The sequence below is a fragment of the Mobula birostris genome, chromosome 4 (assembly GCF_030028105.1).
Source record: "Mobula birostris isolate sMobBir1 chromosome 4, sMobBir1.hap1, whole genome shotgun sequence".
Taxonomy (NCBI): domain Eukaryota; kingdom Metazoa; phylum Chordata; class Chondrichthyes; order Myliobatiformes; family Myliobatidae; genus Mobula; species Mobula birostris.
The window spans coordinates 210,592,985-210,614,328 of NC_092373.1; the positions used below are offsets into that span (position 1 = coordinate 210,592,985).

A 21,344-nucleotide genomic window follows, 5' to 3' on the forward strand; every position below is an offset into this window, starting at 1 on the left:
CCACAGTACCAAATATCCTGCCATTTACTTTGTACTCTGCCTTGGAGTTTGTCCTTCCAAAGTTTACCACCCCACTCTTCTCCGGGTTGAACTCCATCTGGCACTTCTCCGCCCACTTCTGCATCCTATCAATGTCTCTCTGCAATCTTTGACAATCCTCTACACTATCTACACCACCACCAACCTTTGTGTCATCTGCAAACTTGCCAACCCATCCTTCTACCCCCACATCCAGGGCGTTAATAAAAATCAAGAAAGGTAGAGGTCCCAGAACAGATCCTTGTGGGACACCACTAGGCACAATCCTCCAATCTGAATGTACTCCCTGCACCACGACTCTCTGCCTTCTGCAGGCAAGGCAATTCTGAATCTATTTGGCCAAACTTCCCTGGATCCCATGCCTCCTGACTTTCTGAATAAGCCTACCGTGTGGAACCCTGTCATATGCCTAACTAAACTCCATATAGATCACATCCACTGCACTACCCTCATCTATATGCTTGGTCACCTCCTCAAAGAACTCTATCAGGCTTGCTAAACACTATCTGCCCTTCACAAAGCTATGCTTACTGACCCTGATCAGGCTATGATTCTCTAAATACCCAGAGATTCTATCTCTAAGAATCTTTTCTAACAGCTTGCCCACCACAGAAGTAAGGCTCACTGGTCTATAATTACCCGGACACTCCCTACTACCTTTTTTGAACAAGGGGACAACATTCGCATCCCTCCAATCCTCCGGTACCATTCCCGTGGACAACGAGTACATGAAGATTCTGGCCAGAGGCTCAGCGATCTCTTCTCTCACCTCGTGGAGCAGCCTGGGGAATATTCCGTCAGGCCCCGGGGACTTATCCGTCCTAATGTAATTTAACAACTCAAACACCTCCTCTCTCTTATGTCCTCGTTGTCCACGGGAATGGTACCGGAGGATTGCAGGGAGGCAAATGTTGTTGCCTTGTTCAATAAAGGTAGTAGGGATAGTCCAGGTAATTATAGACCAGTGAGCCTTACGTCTGTGGTGGGAATGCTGTTGGAAAAGATTCTTAGAGCTAGGATCTCTAGGCGTTTAGAGAATCATGGTCTGATCAGCGACAGTCAACATGGCTTTGTGAAGGCCAGGTCGTGTCTAACAAGCCTGATAGAGTTCTTTGAGGAGGTGACCAGGCATATAGATGAGGGTAGTGCAGTGGATGTCATCTATATGGATTTTAGTAAGGCATTTGACAAGGTTCCACACGGTAGGCTTATTCAGAAAGTTAAAAGGCATGGGATCCAGGGAAGTTTGGTCAGGTGGATTCAGAATTGGCTTGCCTGCAGAAGGCAGAGGGTGGTGGTGGAGGGAGTACATTCAGATTGGAGGATTGTGACTAGTGGTGTCCCACAAGGATCTGTTCTGGGACCTCTACTTTTCGTGATTTTTATTAACGACCTGGATGTCGGGGTAGAAGGGTGGGTTGACAAGTTTGCAGACGACACAAAGGTTGGTGGTGTTGTAGATAGTGTAGAGGATTGTCAAAGATTGCAGAGAGACATCGATAGGATGCAGAAGTGGCAGATGGAGTTCAACCCGGAGAAGTGTGAGGTGGTACACTTTGGAAGGACAAACTCCAAGGCAGAGTACAAAGTAAATGGCAGGATACTTGGTAGTGTGGAGGAGCAGAGGAATCTTGGGGTACATGTCCACAGATCCCTGAAAGTTGCCTCACAGGTGTATAGGGTAGTTAAGAAAGCTTATGGGGTGATAGCTTTCATAAGTCGAGGGATAGAGTTTAAGAGTCGCGATGTAATGATGCAGCTCTGTAAAACTCTGGTTAGGCCACACTTGGAGCACTGTGTGCATTTCTGGTCACCTCACTATAGGAAAGATGTGGAAGAATTGAAAAAGGTACGGAGGAGATTTACCAGGATGCTGCCTGGTTTAGAAAGTATGCATTATGCTCAGAGATTAAGGGAGCTAGGCCTTTACGCTTTGGAGAGAAGGAGGATGAGAGGAGACATGATAGAGGTGTACAAGATAATAAGAAGAATAGATAGAGTGGATAGCCAACGCCTCTTCCCCGGGGCACCACTGCTCAATACAAGAGGACATGGCTTTAAAGTAAGGGGTGGGAAGTTCAACGGGATATTAGAGGAAGATTTTTTACTCAGAGAGTGGATGGTGCATGGAATACACTGCCTGAGTCAGTGGTGGAGGCAGATACACTAGTGAAGTTTAAGAGACTGCTAGAGAGGTATATGGAGGAATCGAAGGTGGGGGCTTATAGAGGAGGCAGGGTTTGAGGGTCGGCACAACATTGTGGGCCGAAGGGCCTGTACTGTGCTGTACTATTCTATGTCTATGTCTATGTTAATATCAACATGCTCCAGAACATCAAACTCACTCATATTGTGCTCACCATCATCAGGTTCCCTCTCAATGGTGAATACCAAAGAGAAATATTTACTGACTGTAAAAGCTTTTATAGATATGTAAAAAAGAAAAGACTGGTAAAGACAAATGTAGGTCCCCTACAGACAGAAACAGGTGAATTGATTATGGGGAGCAAGGACATGGCAGACCAATTGAATAATTACTTTGGTTCTGTCTTCACTAAGGAGGACATAAATAATCTTCCAGAAATAGTAGGGGACAGAGGGTCCAGTGAGATGGAGGAACTGAGCGAAATACATGTTAGTAGGGAAGTGGTGTTAGGTAAATTGAAGGGATTGAAGGCAGATAAATCCTCAGGGCCAGATGGTCTGTATCCTAGAGTGCTTAAGGAAGTAGCCCAAGAAATAGTGGATGCATTAGTGATAATTTTTCAAAACTCGTTAGATTCTGGACTAGTTCCTGAGGATTGGAGGGTGGCTAATGTAACCCCAGTTTTTAAAAAAAGGAGGGAGAGAGAAACCGGGGAATTATAGACCAGTTAGCCTAACGTCGGTGGTGGGGAAACTGCTGGAGTCAGCTATCAAAGATGTGATAATAGCACATTTGGAAAGCGGGGAAATCATCGGACAAAGTCAGCATGGATTTGTGAAAGGAAAATCATGTCTGACGAATGTCATAGAATTTTTTGAGGATGTAACTAGTAGAGTGGATAGGGGAGAACCAGTGGATGTGGTATATTTGGATTTTCAAAAGGCTTTTGACAAGGTCCCACACAGGAGATTAGTGTGCAAACTTAAAGCACACGGTATTGGGGATAAGGTATTGATGTGGATAGAGAATTGGTTAGCAGACAGGAAGCAAAGAGTGGGAATAAACGGGACCTCTTCAGAATGGCAGGCGGTGACTAGTGGGGTACCGCAAGGCTCAGTGCTGGGACCCCAGTTGTTTACAATATATATTAATGACTTGGATGAGGGAATTAAATGCAGCATCTCCAAGTTTGCGGATGACACGAAGCTGGGTGGCAGTGTTAGCTGTGAGGAGGATGCTAAGAGGATGCAGAGTGACTTGGATAGGTTGGGTGAGTGGGCAAATTCATGGCAGATGCAATTTAATGTGGATAAATGTGAAGTTATCCACTTTGGTGGCAAAAATAGGAAAAGAGATTATTATCTGAATGGTGGCCAATTAGGAAAAGGGGAGGTGCAACGAGACTTGGGTGTCATTATACACCAGTCATTGAAAGTGTGCATGCAGGTACAGCAGGCGGTGAAAAAGGCTAATGGTATGCTGGCATTTATAGGAAGAGGATTCGAGTACAGGAGCAGGGAGGTACTACTGCAGTTGTACAAGGCCTTGGTGAGACAACACCTGGAGTATTGTATGCAGTTTTGGTCTCCTAATCTGAGGAAAGACATCCTTGCCATGGAGGGAGTACAAAGAAGGTTCACCAGATTGGTTCCTGGGATGGCAGGACTTTCATATGAAGAAAGACTGGATGAACTGGGCTTGTACTCGTTGGAATTTAGAAGATTGAGGGGGGATCTGATTGAAACGTATAAAATCCTAAAGGGATTGGACAAGCTAGATGCAGGAACATTGTTCCCAATGTTGGGGAAGTCCAGAACGAGGGGTCACAGTTTGAGGATAAAGGGGAAGCCTTTTAGGACCGAGATTAGGAAAAACTTCTTCACACAGAGAGTGGTGAATCTGTGGAATTCTCTGCCACAGGAAACAGTTGAGGCCAGTTCATTGGCTATATTTAAGAGAGAGTTAGATATGGCCCTTGTGGCTATGGGGATCGGGGAGTATGGAGGGAAGGCTGGGGCAGGGTTCTGAGTTGGATGATCAGCTATGATCATAATAAATGGCGGTGCAGGTTCGAAGGGCTGAATGGCCTACTCCTGCACCTATTTTCTATGTTTCTATGTTTCTATATTCATTGAGGAATTCGCTCACTTCTACAGCCTCCAGGCACATCTCCCCACCTTTATCTCTAATCGGTCCTACCTTCACTGCTGTCATCCTTTTTTTCATCACATAATTGAAGAATGCCTTGGGGTTTCCTTTATCCTACTCTCCAAGACCTTCTCATGCCCCCTTCTTGCACTTCTCAGCCCCTTCTTAAGCTCCTTTCTTGCTTCCCTATATTCCTCAATAGACCCATCTGATCCTTGCTTCCTTAACCTCATGTATGCTGCCTTCTTCCACCTTACTAGATTTTCCACCTCACTTGTCACCCGTGGTTCCTTCACCCTACCATTCTTTATCTTCCTCACCGGGACAAATTTATCCCTAACACCCCGCAAGAGATCTCTAAACATCGACCACATGTCCATGGTACATTTCCCTGCAACAGCATCATCCCAAGTCACACCCGCAAGTTCTCGCCTTATAGCCTCATAATTTGCCCTTCCCCAATTAAAAAATTTTCCTGTCCTCTCTGATACTATCCTTATCCATGATAATGCTAAAGGCCAGGGACCAGCGGTCACTGTCCCCCAGATGCTCACCCACTAAGAGATCTGTGATCTGACTCAGTTCATTACCTAGTACTCGAGCTAGTATGACATTCCCCCTAGTCGGCCTGTCCACATACTGTGACAGGAATCCGTCCTGGATATACTTAACAAACTCTGCCCCATCTAAACCCTTGGAACTAATCAGGTGCCAGTCAATACTAGGGAAGTTAAAATCACCCATGATAACAACCCTGTTATTTTTGCACCTTTCCAAAATTTGCCTCCCAATCTGCTTCTCTGTACCTCTGCTGCTACCAGGGGGCCTATAGAATACCTCCAATAGAGTAACTGCTCCCTTCCTGTTCCTGTCTTCCACCCATACTGAGTCAAAAGATGATCCTGGTACATTACCCACCCTTTCTGTAGCTGTAATAGTATCCCTGACCAACAATGCCACCCCTCCTCCCTTTTTTCCGCCGTCTCTATCCCTTTTAGAGCACTGAAATCTAGGAATATTGAGAATCCATTCTTGCCCTGGTGCCAGCCAAGTCTCTGTAATGGCCACTACATCATAATTCCATGTATGTATCCAGGCTCTCAGTTCATCACCTTTGTTCCTAATGCTTCTTGCATTGAGGTACACACATTTCAGCCCTTCTACCTTACTGTCTTTACACCGTTTATTCTGCTTTTTTTTCCCAAAGCCTTTCTGTATGTTCGATCTGGCTTTACTCCATGCACTTCTTTCACTGCTCTATCGCTCTGGGTCCCATCTCCCTCGCAAATTAGGTTAAACCCTCCCGAACCATGCTAGCAAACCTACCTGCAAGGATATTGCTCCCCTGAGTTCAGGTGCAACCTATCCAATCTGTACAGGTCCCACCTTCCCCAGAAGAGATCCCAATGATCCAAAAATCTAAAACCCTGCTCCCTGCACCAACTCCTCAGCCACGCATTCAACTGCCATCTCCTCCAATTCTTACCATCACTGTCACGTAGCACTGGCAGCAACCCTGAGAACGCCACCCTTGAGGTCCTGTTCTTCAGCCTTCTGCCTACTTCCCGAAACTCACACTTCAGGACTTCATCCCTCTTCCTGCCTATGTCGTTGGTCCCAACATGTATCACGACTTCTGGTTGCTTTCCCTCTCGTACCAGGATGAAGATTAATTCCCGGGGTGGCAAGGTTAATTCCCGGGATGGCGGGACTGTCACATGTCGAAAGATTGGAGCGACTGGCCTTGTATACTCTGGAATTTAGAAAGCTGATAGGGGATCTTATTGAAACATATAAGATTATTAAGGGGTTGGACATGCTGGAGGCAGGAAGCGTGTTCCCGCTGATGGGTGAGTCCAGAACCAAAGGCCACAGTTTAAGAATAAGGGGTAGGCCATTTAGAACGGAGTTGAGAAAAAACTTTTTCTCCCAGAGAGTGGTGGATGTATGGAATGTACTGCCCCAGAAGGCTGTGGAGGCCAATCTCTGAATGCTTTCAAGAATGAGATGGATTGAGCTCTTAAACATAGCGGAATCAAAGGATATGAGGATAAGGCAGGAACTGGATACTGATCGTGGATGATCAGCCATGATCACAGTGAATGGTGGTGCTGGCTTGAAGGGCCGAATGGGGTACTCCTGCACCTATTGTCTATTATGTTGTACACCTCTATCATGTCTCTTCTCATCCTACTTCTCTCCATTTGGAAGTTCCATTTGGTGGGAGCCTGAGATGCCATCCCTCAAAACACTGACAGTCACAGTCATCTCTGACTGGACCACAGTTCCTCACCTCACTTCCCCAGGCGTTATTTGAGAAAGCCCAGGCTGAGAGTTCCTCACTCTGGTTGAGCGGGATTACTGACTTTGGAATCATAGTTTTACCATGTTGCGGGAATTCGACACAAACCCAGCAGGCCCCTAGTTCTACCTGTTTGGCATAGGTGTGACAGAGAGACAGAAAGGTGTTAACATGGGGGCCCCCAGATGCTGGGGTGAGCCCTCTCAAAGACACAAACACCACTATCAACCAATTCATTTTCCTTTAGTCCGACAGACTCCTTCTACTCTGGTCCTTCAGTAATACGTTTGCAGTCTGTTCGATGTATCCACTGAGTTTGCACCTTCAGTTTCACAGCCGTGGGAGTGGTCAGTAACACCTGATATGTTCCTCTCCACTGAGGTCCGAGTTTCCCTCAAACCCGATTCTTGACCAGGACAAAATTCCCAGATTCTACGGTGGGATAGTCACTCCTCTCTGTGGGGTAGTTCCCTTCCTAGTAAGCCTGTTGTACCTGTGAATGTAATGCTTGGAAAATTTTGGTTAGTTGGCATATATATTTCCCCATCTCTTCCCCTAGGGTATAGAACATAGAATAGTACAGCACATTACAGGCCCTTCGGCCCACAATGTTGTGCCGACCCTCAAACCCTGCCTCCCACATAACCCCCGAACTTAAATTCCTCCATATACCTGTCTAGTAGTCTCTTAAACTTCACGAGTGTATCTGCCTCCACCACTGACTGAGGCAGTGCATTCCACGCACCAACCACTCTCTGAGTAAAACACGTTCCTCTAATATCCCCCTTGAACTTCCCGCCCCTTACCTTAAAGCCATGTCCCCTTGTATTGAGCAGTGGTGCCCTGGGGAAGAGGTGCTGGCTATCCACTCTATCTATTCCTCTTATTATCTTGTACACCTCTATCATGTCTCCTCTCATTCTCCTTCTCTCCAAAGAGTACAGCCCTAGCTCCCTTAATCTCTGATCATAACACATACTCTCTAAACCAGGCAGCATCCTGGTAAATCTCCTCTGTATCCTTTCCAATGATTCCACATCCTTCCTATAGTGAGGTGACCAGAACTGGACACAGTACTCCAAGTGTGGCCTAACCAGAGTTTTATAGAGCTGCATCATTACATCGCGACTCTTAAACTCTGTCCCTCGACTTATGAAAGCTAACACCCCATAAGCTTTCTTAAATACCCTATCTGCCTGTGAGGCAACTTTCAGGGATCTGTGGACATGTACCCCCAGATCCCTCTGCTCCTCCACACTACCAAGTATCCTGCCATTTACTTTGTACTCTGCCTTGGAGTTTGTCCTTCCAAAGTGTGCCACATCACAATTCTCCGGGTTGAACTCCAATTTTGCATGTCCAATTTTGCTGGTTGACTTTCTGGGAACAATGGTACACAAGATCATGGTCCCCAGGGTGTCCTCATGGGCTGTCCATAAATGATTTTAGCTGGTGACAACCCTGTTTTCCCCCGTGGGGTAACCCTCATGTGGAATAGGTCGTACCTTCAACCAAGTGAGTCCAGTCTTCGCGGTTAGTTTGGCCAATTTACTCTTCAGAGTGCCGTTGGCTCTTTCCACTATGCCAGCAGCCCGTGGGTGGTGTACACAGTGGAATTGTTGCTTGATAACTAGTTCGTTACATACCTCTTCGTTTACTTTCGCCACAAAATGTGGGCCATTGTCAGAGCTCAGCACCTCTGGCAGGCCATACATGGGAATTATTCCCCGTAATAATACCTTCACAACAGTTATAGCAGTATTATTGGTAGTTGGAATAGCTTCAATCTAGCTACTAAACACATCTCTAATAACTAAGCAGTATCTATAGTAATGTACTCTAGACAATACAATAAAATCAACTTGTAGACCAGAAAATAGTCCACCTGGCAAAGGACCCGTACCCGGCGTGCAGGGTACAGGTTACCAACCATTCCTTCCTTTTCCAGGTGTGTACAATTATGTACATAATCGACCAATATTGGTAAAATCTGTAGGAACACAAACCTGTCCTGCTGGGGTGGTCCAGAAACCTAGATCGGGGTCTTTCTGGCACTCCATCTGGGACCACAGTTTGCTCTCCTCCTCAGGGGCGTCCCCCTGAAAAGTACGTACCTCCAGCATGTCTGGCAAACCCGTTCTGCTTGAGTCGCGGTGAGTTACTTGACGGGAACCCAAGGGGACTACAGCTATCGAGGATTGTGCCGCACTTTTCGCTGTCTAATCTGCTAAAGCATTGCCTTTAGTGACCCAGTTGGATACGCGGGTATGGGCCGTACATTTAATAATAGCCAAAACTCGAGATACCTGTAGAGCGGTAAGTAAGTCATTTACAAAGGTTGCATTCCTAATGGGATGTCCAGAGTAAGTCAAGAATCCCAATGTTCCCAGAGAGCCCTGTAGTCATGTACAATTTCAAATACATAACAGGAGTCTGTGTAAATGTTCGCACTTTTGTCTGTTGCTAGGATACAGGCACGAGTCTGAGCAAACAGCTCAGCCTTCTGGGTGGAGACAGCTGCCTCAAAAGAGGCCTGCTCAACTATTTCACTGCCCGTCACTATCGCACAGCCAGAATATTGTTTTCCTGCTGGATCCACAAAAGAGATTCCATCCTCATAAAACGTTGCCTCGGCCTTGAGGGGGTATTGCGTAATGGATGGGAGAGTCTGTCCTTCTTTCACGGTGATCTGGACAGAGGGGCAGTTGGTGCGGCAGACATCATGGCCTGAAATTGCCCAGAGATGTGGTACAACATCTTGGGTTCGGTCAATATTAAAATAGTCTTACCAGATGTCCCATCTTCACCTCATAGTCCTTCCAGTATCGGAGTTGGCCCGCGGCCAAGTCTTGCCAATCTCCCTCAGTGCTGGAGGCTTTTTTCGTCAGGGTGTAGGCAAGAAACCCTAGGCTCTCGTCTTGAACCCAGGGCAAACCCTAACGGTGGTATGGGGAACCACCAGTCCTGTCTGTTGCCAAAGGAAATCCGGAACTTCGGCCAGTAATACACTGCACTCTTTTCCTTGAACCTCTCCAATCACCGTGACTAGGAACTTCTGTCCCTCGAGGGGTGCATAATATTGGCTTTTCTCAGTTGAGCACCCCGTAGGGTCATAGCACAGAGTCGCATGAGGGTCGGCCACTGGCAGAAGGGGTTCAAACGCAGTGGAGTCTAGATTAAGTGCCCACCAGTGGGGGGGGGGGGGGGAGCGGGTCGCAAACTGGGGAAGCTGTCGGTTGTTCGCTAGTCCCAGGGTGATTCCCTTGTCCGTGCATAGAATCTCGACTTCTAACGGATAGAGCAAGTTTCTCCCTGCTAGATTACACCCCCGACTGGTGGTGACTGTAAATGAAACGTCACACTGGGTCCCCTCGAATTTCACCTGCAGTGGCTGAGTACGTGAATACGTCCGTTCCGTGCCTTCGAACCCAGACACAGTGATTTTAGCGTCTGATAGCCGGAATCCCTTTTCCGATACTATTTCCTGATCGAGAGTGGTTGTGGTTGCCCCCATACCAAACATAAACCGAACTGGAATTCCACCAGTTTGCAATATTACATTGGGCTCGTCTTGAGGGGTGGTACTCAGGGCAGGAAGCATCCTTGCTTGTCAATTTCTAAACAGGTTGTTGTCCCCATCTGTCTCTTGGTCACTTTTTGTTCCCCTTTTTGTGCCCCAGATATAGCCCGCTCGCGTCCTTCTTCCCGCTGAACATATTGGCCTTTAATATTAGTTCCCTTCGGGATTCAAAAGCCGGGTCCCAGTAGTATGTCAAAGCTCGTCCTTTCGATTTCGGTCATTGTCAGACCAATCTATATTATTTGTTTTAATCATGTTGGCTAACTTAGTTGGTAAGCATTGGAGCAGTAAGACATTAAACTGGGGGGACGTATTCCCATCATTAAAGGCTTGGTCTCCTGCGAAAGTGCTGTAGCAGGACACAAATCGCTCCTGATAGTCTGGTCCCGATTCCCCAGGCTTAGGTTTGCATTCAAGTACTTCAGTGATGTTTACAGGTTGCTGGAGAGCCCTTTCCAAGGCTTGAATAATCTGGTCTGTCTGTTCATTCTCAATATGGTTTCCCGCTTGTAACTCCTGATAGGTTTGGCATCTTAATTCTGCCTTCCATTTCGACCCCTCTTCAGCTGAGAGAATCATGCAGCAGAGACTGAATAAATCTTGCGAGGTCGAATTATACATTTGTATAGTACTGCAGACCTACTGAGCAAATTGTGCTGGTTTCTCTTTTCTATCTGGGGCCTGATTCATGATCGTTATCATTTCTTGAGGCTTCCAGCGTGCATACACAGGAATCACTGAGGGCTGCCCCTCCTCCTGCTCATGGATTGGGCAACATTCGGGTGGACAATTATCTTTGTGGAGCCATTAACTCTGGGGTTTTATTGGATTCTTCCCTCCCCGTCTTGGAATAATTTTCGGTATTCCCTTTCTGGATCTCAGGGTATATGGACCTGCCCTTCCCTGCCGGCACTGTTTTACCCGAACGGCCACCGTATCTGATTACTGGGAGGATTGAGGTTCGGGGGCACTAGGTGCACTTGGCCCCTGGTAAGGTGGGGGGGGGGGCGGATACGGTGGGTACCCACTCCTCATCACGGTCACTGTCCTCAAACAGGTTCGGTATGCCAGATATGGGTTCGGGATCCCGTATTGGCCCTGGATCTCGCATGCCAATCTAAACCTTCCTGTCTATCTATATCTGCCTTTACCTGTTTTCTTTGTTTCTCTTGTTCTCTTTTTCCTTTTCCCATCTACCCATTCGCACTCCATCTTTAATGTTTCCCAACTCTTGGGATTTCCTTCTAACGTACATACCTGTACACCCCTTTATCACATGCATTGTTCCTCTAACTGGCCAGTAAAGTACTATTCCATTTGGTATCAGCTTTATCTTTCCATTCTTTAATCAATAATTTCGATTTTTTTTCCTGCAATTCTTTTTCCAAATTAAATTTACTGCTTGTTCACAAGAGTTCATATCCCAAGTTCCCCTGGGTGGCCACACATCGTTTCCCAGTCGCTTAGTTAGTGCAGCACTTATCATCCAAATATCCTTTTCTGTAGGGAGGGGGGTTCCCTTCCCTCCTTTATCCTGAATTTGTCCCATTTTGCTGCCGAGGTGAGAAATTTACCGGGTTGTTAGTCTCGTATCCTTATCATTAAATTTCAACTGGCCATATCCTGAGGCATGCGCAACCCTTTACAGAATTCGGGCAGCGGCGACCACTTCCCCGGACGGGGGCTCATAATCCTGTTCCAAGCGTAATACAGAATAGCCAATGTCACCTGCAGCAACCTCACTTTGATGCTCAAATTTAACTCTTACCTGTCGTCTCCTCTTGTGCTTAGTGGTTGGATCCCGTCAAGGTACAGGTTTCGGTGGGCGAGCGGCAGAATGCCTGACCGGACACAAGGGGCGCCCTACCACTCGGTTGTGTCTGATTCAAACCCTCGGTCGCTTACTCAGTCCAGAGAAACGTTCCCTACGCTGGGATCCGAGTTACGGCACCAAATGTAAACCTAAATTTGCCTGACCAATAACCACACGACCCAGTTCTTTGCTTTATCCTTTTCATCAGTTTATTTGTTCGAGCTCAGCCGGTGAGAGGGTTCGGAGCCAAGCATCAGAGAGACAGAATTCCTCTCTCTCTGGCTGCTCGTGACGAACCTCTGTCAGCAGGTTACATACAGCAACGTTTATACAGTTCAAAGAGGCCATCATTATCTATATACATGGAGTTGTTTTCCAATTCTTCGTACAAGATTGTTAAAGTACAAGGTACAAAGAAGTTGTTTAGCTATTTCACAACCTCACAGCTGCGCGAGGCATAAACAAAGGATGCAACTAATGCTGACAGAGTACAAAATCCTTGAAGGTCATGAACCCCTGCATCCCCAATATCCTCAAAAACGTCATCAGACCGCTTTAGAAACTGTTGGGGGGAATACCTGGCAGAAGAAAGACAAAGGGGTGATAGGGGATTCGTTAGTTAGGGGAAAAGGACAAAAGGGGACTTATATCCTACTGGTAAGGCTTGCTACAGCGAGTGTGGGGGGGGGGGGGTGCGGTGTGATGTGGTTAAAATAAGTTGTCGGGGTAATGGCAGCCAGAATGTCAGAACAGATATTGGAGAGGGTGAATTAAATTGAATTGAATTTAATTGACTTCATTACATACATCCTTCATAATCCATGAGGAGTAGAAATATTTACGTTATGTCTCCGTCTAAATGTGCAATGTGTAATTTATAGTAATTTATAATAAATAGTTTGTACATAGTACAGTCAATATAACATAGAAGTGCAATTGCATCAGCATGAATTAATCAGTTGGTGGCCTGGTAGAAGATGATGTCCCGGTGCCTGTTTGTCCTTTTGCCGTGGTACCGTTTCCTGGATGGTAGCAGCAGGAACAGTTTGTTCTTGTAGTGAATTAGGTCCCCAATATCCTTTGGGCCCTTTTTACACACCTGTCTCTGTAACTGTCCTGAATAGTGGGAAGTTCACATCTACAGATGCGCTGAGCTGTCAGCACCACTCTCTGCAGAGTCTTTTAATTGAGGGAAGTACAGTTCCCAGACCAGGCAGTGATGCAGCCAGTCAGGATGCTCTCAATTGTGTCTCTGTCGAAAGTTCTTAGGATTTGGGGCCTCATCCCAAACTTGTTCAACCATCTGAGCTGAAAGAGGTGCTCTGTGCTCTTTTCACAACACAGCCGGCATGTACAGACCATGTGAGATCCTTGGTGATGTTTATGCCGAGGAACATAAAGCTGGTCACTCTCTCAACCCCATATCCATTGATGTCAATAGGGTTTAGCCTGTCTCCATTCCTCCTGTAATCCACAATCAGCTCCTTTGTCTTTGTGACAATGAGGGAGAGTTTGTTTTCTTGTCAGGTGCTGTTCAGACCTCAGATAGAGTCAGCAATCAAATGTTTGAGCATGGTGCGATAAATGTGCTGAGCTCTGTAAATCACAATGCAAGAAGCATCGTAGGAAAGCCACATGACATCAGGACAGGGAATGATGATATTGTAGCCATTATTGGGACTTGGTTGCACCCAACAGTCTGAGGGATTTAGAGGAACAAATTTGCAGAGAGATCACAGACCATGCCAAGAAACGAAGGTTGATTCAGTAACTGATTGTAACTTTCCATATATTGACTGGGACTTCCATACTGTAAAAGGACGAGACGGGGTAGAGTTTGTCAAATGTGCCCTTAATCAGTACGTAGAATTCACGACGTAGGCGTGTGCAGTCGGCTGTGAGGAAAAGATCCAGGGCTGATGACAGAAATTAGTGATCATAATGCCACGAAATTCAAAGTAAATATGGAAAAAGAGACGTCTGGACAACAGGTTGAGATTCTATATTATAGAAAGGACAATTCTGATGATATCAGAAAGGATCTGACAAGTGTGATTTGGGACAGGCTGTTTTCTGCCAAAGGAGTACTTGGTAAGAGGGAGCCCTTCAGAATTGAAATTTTGACGGTGCAGAGTTTGTATGTGCCTGCCAAAATAATGGTTGAAAGGTAACTGGTACAGGGTACCAAGTTCGGCCAGCTTCTCTGTCATAAAAACATGGAGAAGTTCAGTACGGAAACATGCTATTTGGCCCATCTAGTCAATGCCGAAAAAACATTTAAGCTGTCTAATGCAACTACCTGCACCGGAACCATCGCCCTCATACCCCTACCATCCAGGCTCCCATCTAAACTACTTTTAAATGGTGAAACCGAGCTCATAGTCACCACTTGTGCTGGCATCTCATTCAACACTCTCACGACCATTTCAGTAAAGAACTTTTCGAAATGTTTCTGTTAAATTTTCACCTTCCCCACTTACCCATGTCCTCTGTTTGTCGTCCCACTCAACTTCAGTGAAAAAAGCTGCTTGCATTTACCCTATCTATACCCTCATAATTTTGTGTACTTCTAACAAATCCTCAAAGTAATGTCTGATTTCCTTGTTTTTGTTTAGAGTCTTTTTTAGCTATACAAGATGATGCGGGGCATTGATCTTGTGTATAGCCAGAGGTTTTTTCCCAGGACTGAAATGGCTAACACGAGAGGACATAGTTTAAAGGTGCTTGGAGGTAGATACCGAGGAGATGTCAGGGGTAAGTTTTTCACAAAGAGAGTGGTGGGTGCATGGAATACACTGCCGGCTATTTGCATGAGAGTGTTCCAGTTACTGTGGGACCAGAAACCCATGCAGCTCAGTGGGAACAGGGAATAATACCAATGGAGGGAATCAAACTGAGCCAGGTCACAGATTGGAGATGGCAGAAATTCCCCATTCTTACCGAGACAGGAAGAGCATCAGAGAGTTTAATGGTCATTCCAGATACCAGCACGGTGCCCAGTTAGAAGATGATTTCTCCATCCAAATTGTGTTGAACCTCACTGTAATAGTGTGATGTCAGTTCACACCTTGACAACTCAAGTGATCTCATCTGAAATGTCCTACACGCATTGATGGATTTTATAAATCTTTTTTACAGGTTAAAAATGACAAGGAATTTGTCTACGGGAATCTAGAACACAACACGCCAGTTTTGCTGTCTCTGTCCAGATATTTAAGAAGTGGAGCAAGGGATTGACTCGATCATCCTTCCTGCTCAGACTGTGGGGAGGAATTCACTCGACCATCTGACCGACTGGTACGCCTGTCATTTTACACAAGGGAGAACCCATTCATTTGCTCAGACAGTGGGAATAGGTTATGAAGACACGCAGTCCTCTTTTATTGTCATTTAGTAATGCATGCATTAAGAAATGATACAATATTTCCTCCAGTGTGATATCACAAAACACAGGACAGACCAAGATTGAAAAAACTAAAAAAAAACACATAATTATAACATATAGTTACAACAATGCAACAATACCACAGTCCGACTCTGAGTTATCCGAAAACTTCGAGCCTCCGATCAGCTCTCCAACACCGAGTACTGAGCGCCATCTCTGTCCGAAGGATTCGACCTCAATCTCGGTCACCAACAGCAGGGAAAGCCGGGGATTTTGAGGCCTTCCTGCTGTTCACTTGGTCATCTCAACTGAAGGTACATCAGCAAGTTCACACTGGGCAAGGCCATTCATTTGTTTTGCGTGTGAGAATGGATTCAGCCTGCCTTCCCACCTGTGGACACACCAGTCAGTTCACACTGGGCAGAGGCTGGTCATCTGCTGAATTTGTGGGGAAGGATTTACACGGTCATCTCACCTAATGACACACCAGCGAGTTCACACCGGGGAGCGACCGTTCACCTGCTCGAACTGTGGGAAGGCATTCACTTGCTCATCTAAACTAAAGGTACATCAGCGAGTTCACACTGGGGAGAAGCCATTCACCTGCTCAGACTGTGGGAAGGGATTCACTCAGTCATCCCACCTGCTGCTACAGAAGACAGTTCACACTGGGGAGAAGCCATTCACCTGCTCAGACTGTGGGAAGGGATTCACCATATCATCTCACCGACTGATTCACCAGTCAGTTCACACTACAGTAAGGGATTTCACCTGCTCAGTCTGTGGGAAGAGATTCACTCAGTCATCCAACCTACAGAGACACCAGCAAGTTCACACTGGGGAGAAGCCGTTCAACTACTCAGACTGTGGGAAGGGATTCACTCAGGCATCTCATCTACGGAGACACCAGTCAGTTCACACTGGGGAGAGGGCATTCACCTGCTCAGTCTGTGGGAAGGGATTCACACACTTAGCTAGCCTACAAGCACACCAGTCAGATCACACTGGGGAGAGGCCATTCACTTGCTCAGACTGTGAGAAGGGATTCACCACATCATCTCACCTATTGAGTCTCCAGTCAGTTCACACTGCAGTGAGGGATTTCACCTGCCCAGACTGTGGGAAGAGATTCTCTCAGACATCCAACCTACAGACACACCAGCGAGTTCACATGGGGAGAAGCCATTCACCTGCTCTGAATATGGGAAGGGATTCACTCAGTCATCCCAACTAATGGGACACCAGTCAGTTCACACTGCGGAGAGGCCACTCACCTGCTCAGACTGTGGGAAGGGATTCACTCAGGTATCTCACCTACTGAGACATCAGTCAGTTCACACTACAGACAGGGATTTCACCTGCTCAGGTTGGGGGAAGAGATTCCCTCACTCTTCCACCCTACAGAGACGCCAGTCAGTTCACACTGGGGAGTGGCCATTCATCTACTGTGAATGGGGAAAGGTATTCACATGATCATCTCATCTACTGAAACACCAGCGAGTTCACAGCGGTTAGAGGCCGATCATCTGCTCAGACTCTGGGAAGAGATTCTCTCAGCCATCTCCACCAAGGGTGCATCATTGAGTTCCACTGGGGAGAGGCCGTTCACCTGTTGTGAGTGTGGGAAGAGATTCACTCAGTTATCTAACCTTGTGACACACTACCGGGTTCACACTGGGGAGAACGTTTCAATAAACCGCATGCTGGATATTTGTCCATCCCCGTTGCTGAATGCAATTTCGAGAGTGACTGTCGGTGCTGAACTATGCAATTATTGCTGCTGCTCACCACACCTAGTTCTGCTCCCTGGTCACTGGGCATCGGAGGAGTTTCTTCTGCACATCCACCTTTAATGGGGCTGGAGTTTAATATGCTGGATCTGAGACAAATAAATCAGTTCTATTTTAAACTCTGTCTCCGGTACTTAGTGAATTTATTACACACCTAGTGTACAGTAGGAAGTCACCTCAGGCCTGCTGGACCCTGCCAGTGACTCAGTTCCACGACAGTCTTTTTAAATCCTCCCCTGTTGTTCATCTCTCGCTCTCCCTGTGGGATGGGTTCCAAACTGTCACCACTCTGTGAGTGAAAAGGTTTCCCTTGAATTCTCTGCAGACTGAAGAAGTCGAGCTGACTGCAGTTCTGTCCGAGATGTTCTTCACTCTCTAATCTCTGGGCTGAGGAAGAATGACATTGGGAGTTATCCTCCTTACTCAGGGCTCATTTGCACATTATGGGTCATTTTCCCTGCTTCTAAAGGGTTGTTAGAAAACACCACTGTCCTCTAAAGACTGAAAACATAATAGGAAACCATTAGTTGGATGTTCTACAGAGCAGGGTCAGAAACCAGAGGCAGGTCTGCACAGGGCAGAGTTTGGGGCTGTGGACTATGGTCAGGGTTTGAATATATGATGAAGAGAAGGGAGTCAGCAGCGGGGCGTGTCAACGAATGATAGAGTATCAACATTTCGAAGCTGACTGACAGAGAAAATAATTCGGTTGACTGACTGATGGCACAAACAATGCCTGTTGTGAGGTGCTCCATTGGTCAAGGAACATATGTGCATTGGGAATGGTTTTATCTATTGAGGGAGTTGTTCCTGCTTGTTTATCCTGTAATATTATATCTGGATGGCGATTATGGATTGTGCTATTCGTAATAATCTATTGATTATCTATAATTTCTAAGCTTTTGTCTCCAAAACTGGATCAGGCTTAAATTTATGGCGCCTTTATGAAGTTACGGTGGTCATTCATGTTTTAAAGCAAGATGTTGGTGATTGATAGTTGCCACTTGATTGTACCTTTGTAAGTAATCAGATTGAGTTAAATTGCTGCAGGATCCCAGAATGTGTTGGATTGTGTCTGGTTTCTCTTGGCATTTTCTGCATTTATCATCTTGTTTGTTTATCTTCTATGTATTTTTGATAATTATTATGTTAACGACCCTGTCCTGTATTTCCACAAGGAATCTCTCTTTTTGCAAAGACGTCTCCCAATTTGAGTCGGGCGTTCGATGGTTCATTGACAAACATCTAGTCTGCTCAGATCTTTGGGATATTTCCCATGGAGGGTCGTCCTCATTCCACTGGTTAACATTTTCTTCAAGTTATGATTCACTTTTCTGAGTTGGCCTTTCATTTAATTTTTCTGGTGTGTACTTCATATCACAATTGCATATGCTCGCATGGAGTGCTAAATCCTGCTTGTGTTTGAAGAAAATATACTTTACTTTACTATACTATATATAGATACTATATAATATGCCATACTTCCGGTTAGGGTTTTCGTTTCTTTTTCATTGTTTATCAGGGTTTCATAAATTTTCGTTTGTTCATAAATCCTGACTCGATATATTCATTGTTGCCGATCACGTGACACCCTAGAAGAATGCTTTCTATGGTGCATCTATAAAAATTATATATATCTGACTGTTGTGTCAGTTTTTATTGTCTGTAATTCCTCGTCCTCCTCCTGTACGAGGTAGTGTTGATATAGGTGTGTTTCAGTGTAAATACTGTTTTCTAAATTTGTCATTTCAGTCGTTTTTATTCTTTGTACCTTTTCCAGATCAGAATGGGACCAAGGTATTTTCCCAAAGAAGACATTATTATGGTTATAGTGAAAGTGTTTATTCCCATTGTTGTATTTGTTATACTATTGAGTTCTGCTTGGCAGATCTTCTTAAGTTTTCACTATTTGACACTATTTTCTAATTTCTTGCTTGTTGATATTCCAGATACCTCGGTATCAATTGTCCTGATGTGTGGTCTTGGCTTGAAACATTTATTCCTAACCAAGCCTGACTTGCTGAGCTCCTCCAGCACATTTTATGTATTCCTCTAGATTTCTCACATCTGCAGTATGTCTAGTGTCCCATATTCTTGTATGCTACACGGAATCCAGGCGTGAACTCCGGAAAGCCATTAAAGGCGCCAAGAGGCAATATCGAGCCAAGTTGGAAGCCCAGGCTAACCAGAGGGATGCCGGTAGACTACGGCAGGGTCTAAACGAGATCACTGGGCGCAAAGAAAAAGACTGGGAATATCAATAACTGCAGTGCTTCTCGTCCTGACAAACTTAACGTATTCTACTCAAGAGTCGAACGGAAAAGCAGCGTCCCGCTCCCTCCGGATGAACTGGACCTGGTGGCATCGAGATTCATCGTCACCGACGAGGACGTTCGAAGGGGCTTCCTGAAGATAAATCCAAGGAAGGCGACGGGCCCAGATGGCGTACCGGGCAGGGTTCTCCGGGCCTCCGCAAGCGAGCTAGCTGGAACGTTTGCTGACATTTTCAACTGTTCCTTGCTTAAGTCTAAGATCCCCTCGTGTTTTAAGAAGGCAACGATAATCCCGGTGCCGAAGAAGAGCAAGGTGGCATGCCTGAATGTCTATCGACCTGTGGCTCTGACATCAATTGGAATGAAGTGCTTCGAGCAATTGGTTATGGCACACATCAACCACAGCCTACCGGTCAACCTCGACGCTTTGCATTTCGCCTACCGGAGCAACAGGTCAACAGCAGATACTATCTCTCTGGCCCTACATTCCTGCTTAGAACACCTGGAGAATAAAGACGCATACGTAAGCTTCCTTTTCATTGACTACAGCTCTGTCTTTAATACCTTCATTCCAAATAAACTGATTCCTAAGCTCCGGAACCTGGGCCTTAGCATTCAAATCTGCAGCTGGATCTTCAACTTCCTCACAGACAAGACCCAAGCTGTAAAAATAGGGGACAAGCTCCCCTCTACAATCACTCTGAGCACCGGTGCCCCACAAGGCTGTGTACTCAGACCCCTGCTGTACTCATTGTACACCCATGATTGTGTAGCCAAGTTTCCATCAAACTTAACATATAAGTTTGCTGATGACACAACAATTGTAGGCGGTATCTTGGGTAATGATGAGTTTGAGTACAGAGAGGAAATTAAGAACATGGTGGCATGGTGCGAAGACAATAACCTATCCCTCAACGTCAGCAAGACGAAGGAATTGGTTGTTGACTTCAGAAGGAGTAGCGGACCGCAAGACCCAATTTACATCGGTGGTGCGCAAGTGGAACAGGTCAAAAGCTTTAAGTTCCTTGGAGTCAATATCTCAGATGACCGGACTTGGTCCAACCAAGCAGAGTCCACTGCCAAGAAGGCCCACCGGCGCCTTTACTTCCTGAGAAAGCTAAAGAAATTTGACCTGTCCCCTAAAACCCTCACTAATTTTTATAGATGCACCGTAGAAAGCATTCTTCTTGGGTGTCACGTGATAGGCAACAATGAATATATCGACTCAGGATTTATAAACAAACAAAAATTTATGAAACCCTGATAAACAATGAAAAAGAAACGAAAACCCTAATCGGAAGCAAACGGCTGTGCGGCCATTCAGTATACCGCTACTCAGTACTAGTTCTTAAAGCGATAAATTCAAAGACAGTTCTTCGAATGGTGAATATTAAAGTCCAATAGATTGATATAGTCAATTAGGAGAGACTTTCATGAAGTAACAAATTCCTCGAAGCCACCACGTCACTGCCACTCCCAGTCGGATTCTGCCTCGTCCACAGGATTCACGACGACGGAAATAAAACGGTTTTAAAGACATTGACCTTTCTTCGTAGAATAGATCCTGCACAGCCTTTCTGCCACTTTTGACAGAGGCTATCTCATGTAGATCACTTTCTTGAACGAATTCAATAATGGTCGATCCGTTCCAAACCCGTCTAACGTCTCCTTCAGGGTCCCGTCTTCACTTTCCAAAGTTACTGAAAAGATACATTAACAGACCTGGCAGCAATTGTCAAACTTCCGGCTCAGATTTCTGGACCTTACATTAGAACATAAAGCTCCGCTTAAAATCAAAACTGCATCATAATGCAAATAAGCTGCGGAGCGGAATATCTCATTGACGTTCTAACTGGAAAACTAATTGC

At 45.8% G+C, this 21,344-nt stretch overlaps 1 pseudogene; it reads left to right on the forward strand.

Annotated features, from left to right (window-relative positions):
• The window catches only part of LOC140197114 (uncharacterized), a 45,464-nt pseudogene that overhangs the window by 8,066 nt on the left and 16,054 nt on the right, over window positions 1–21,344 (forward strand).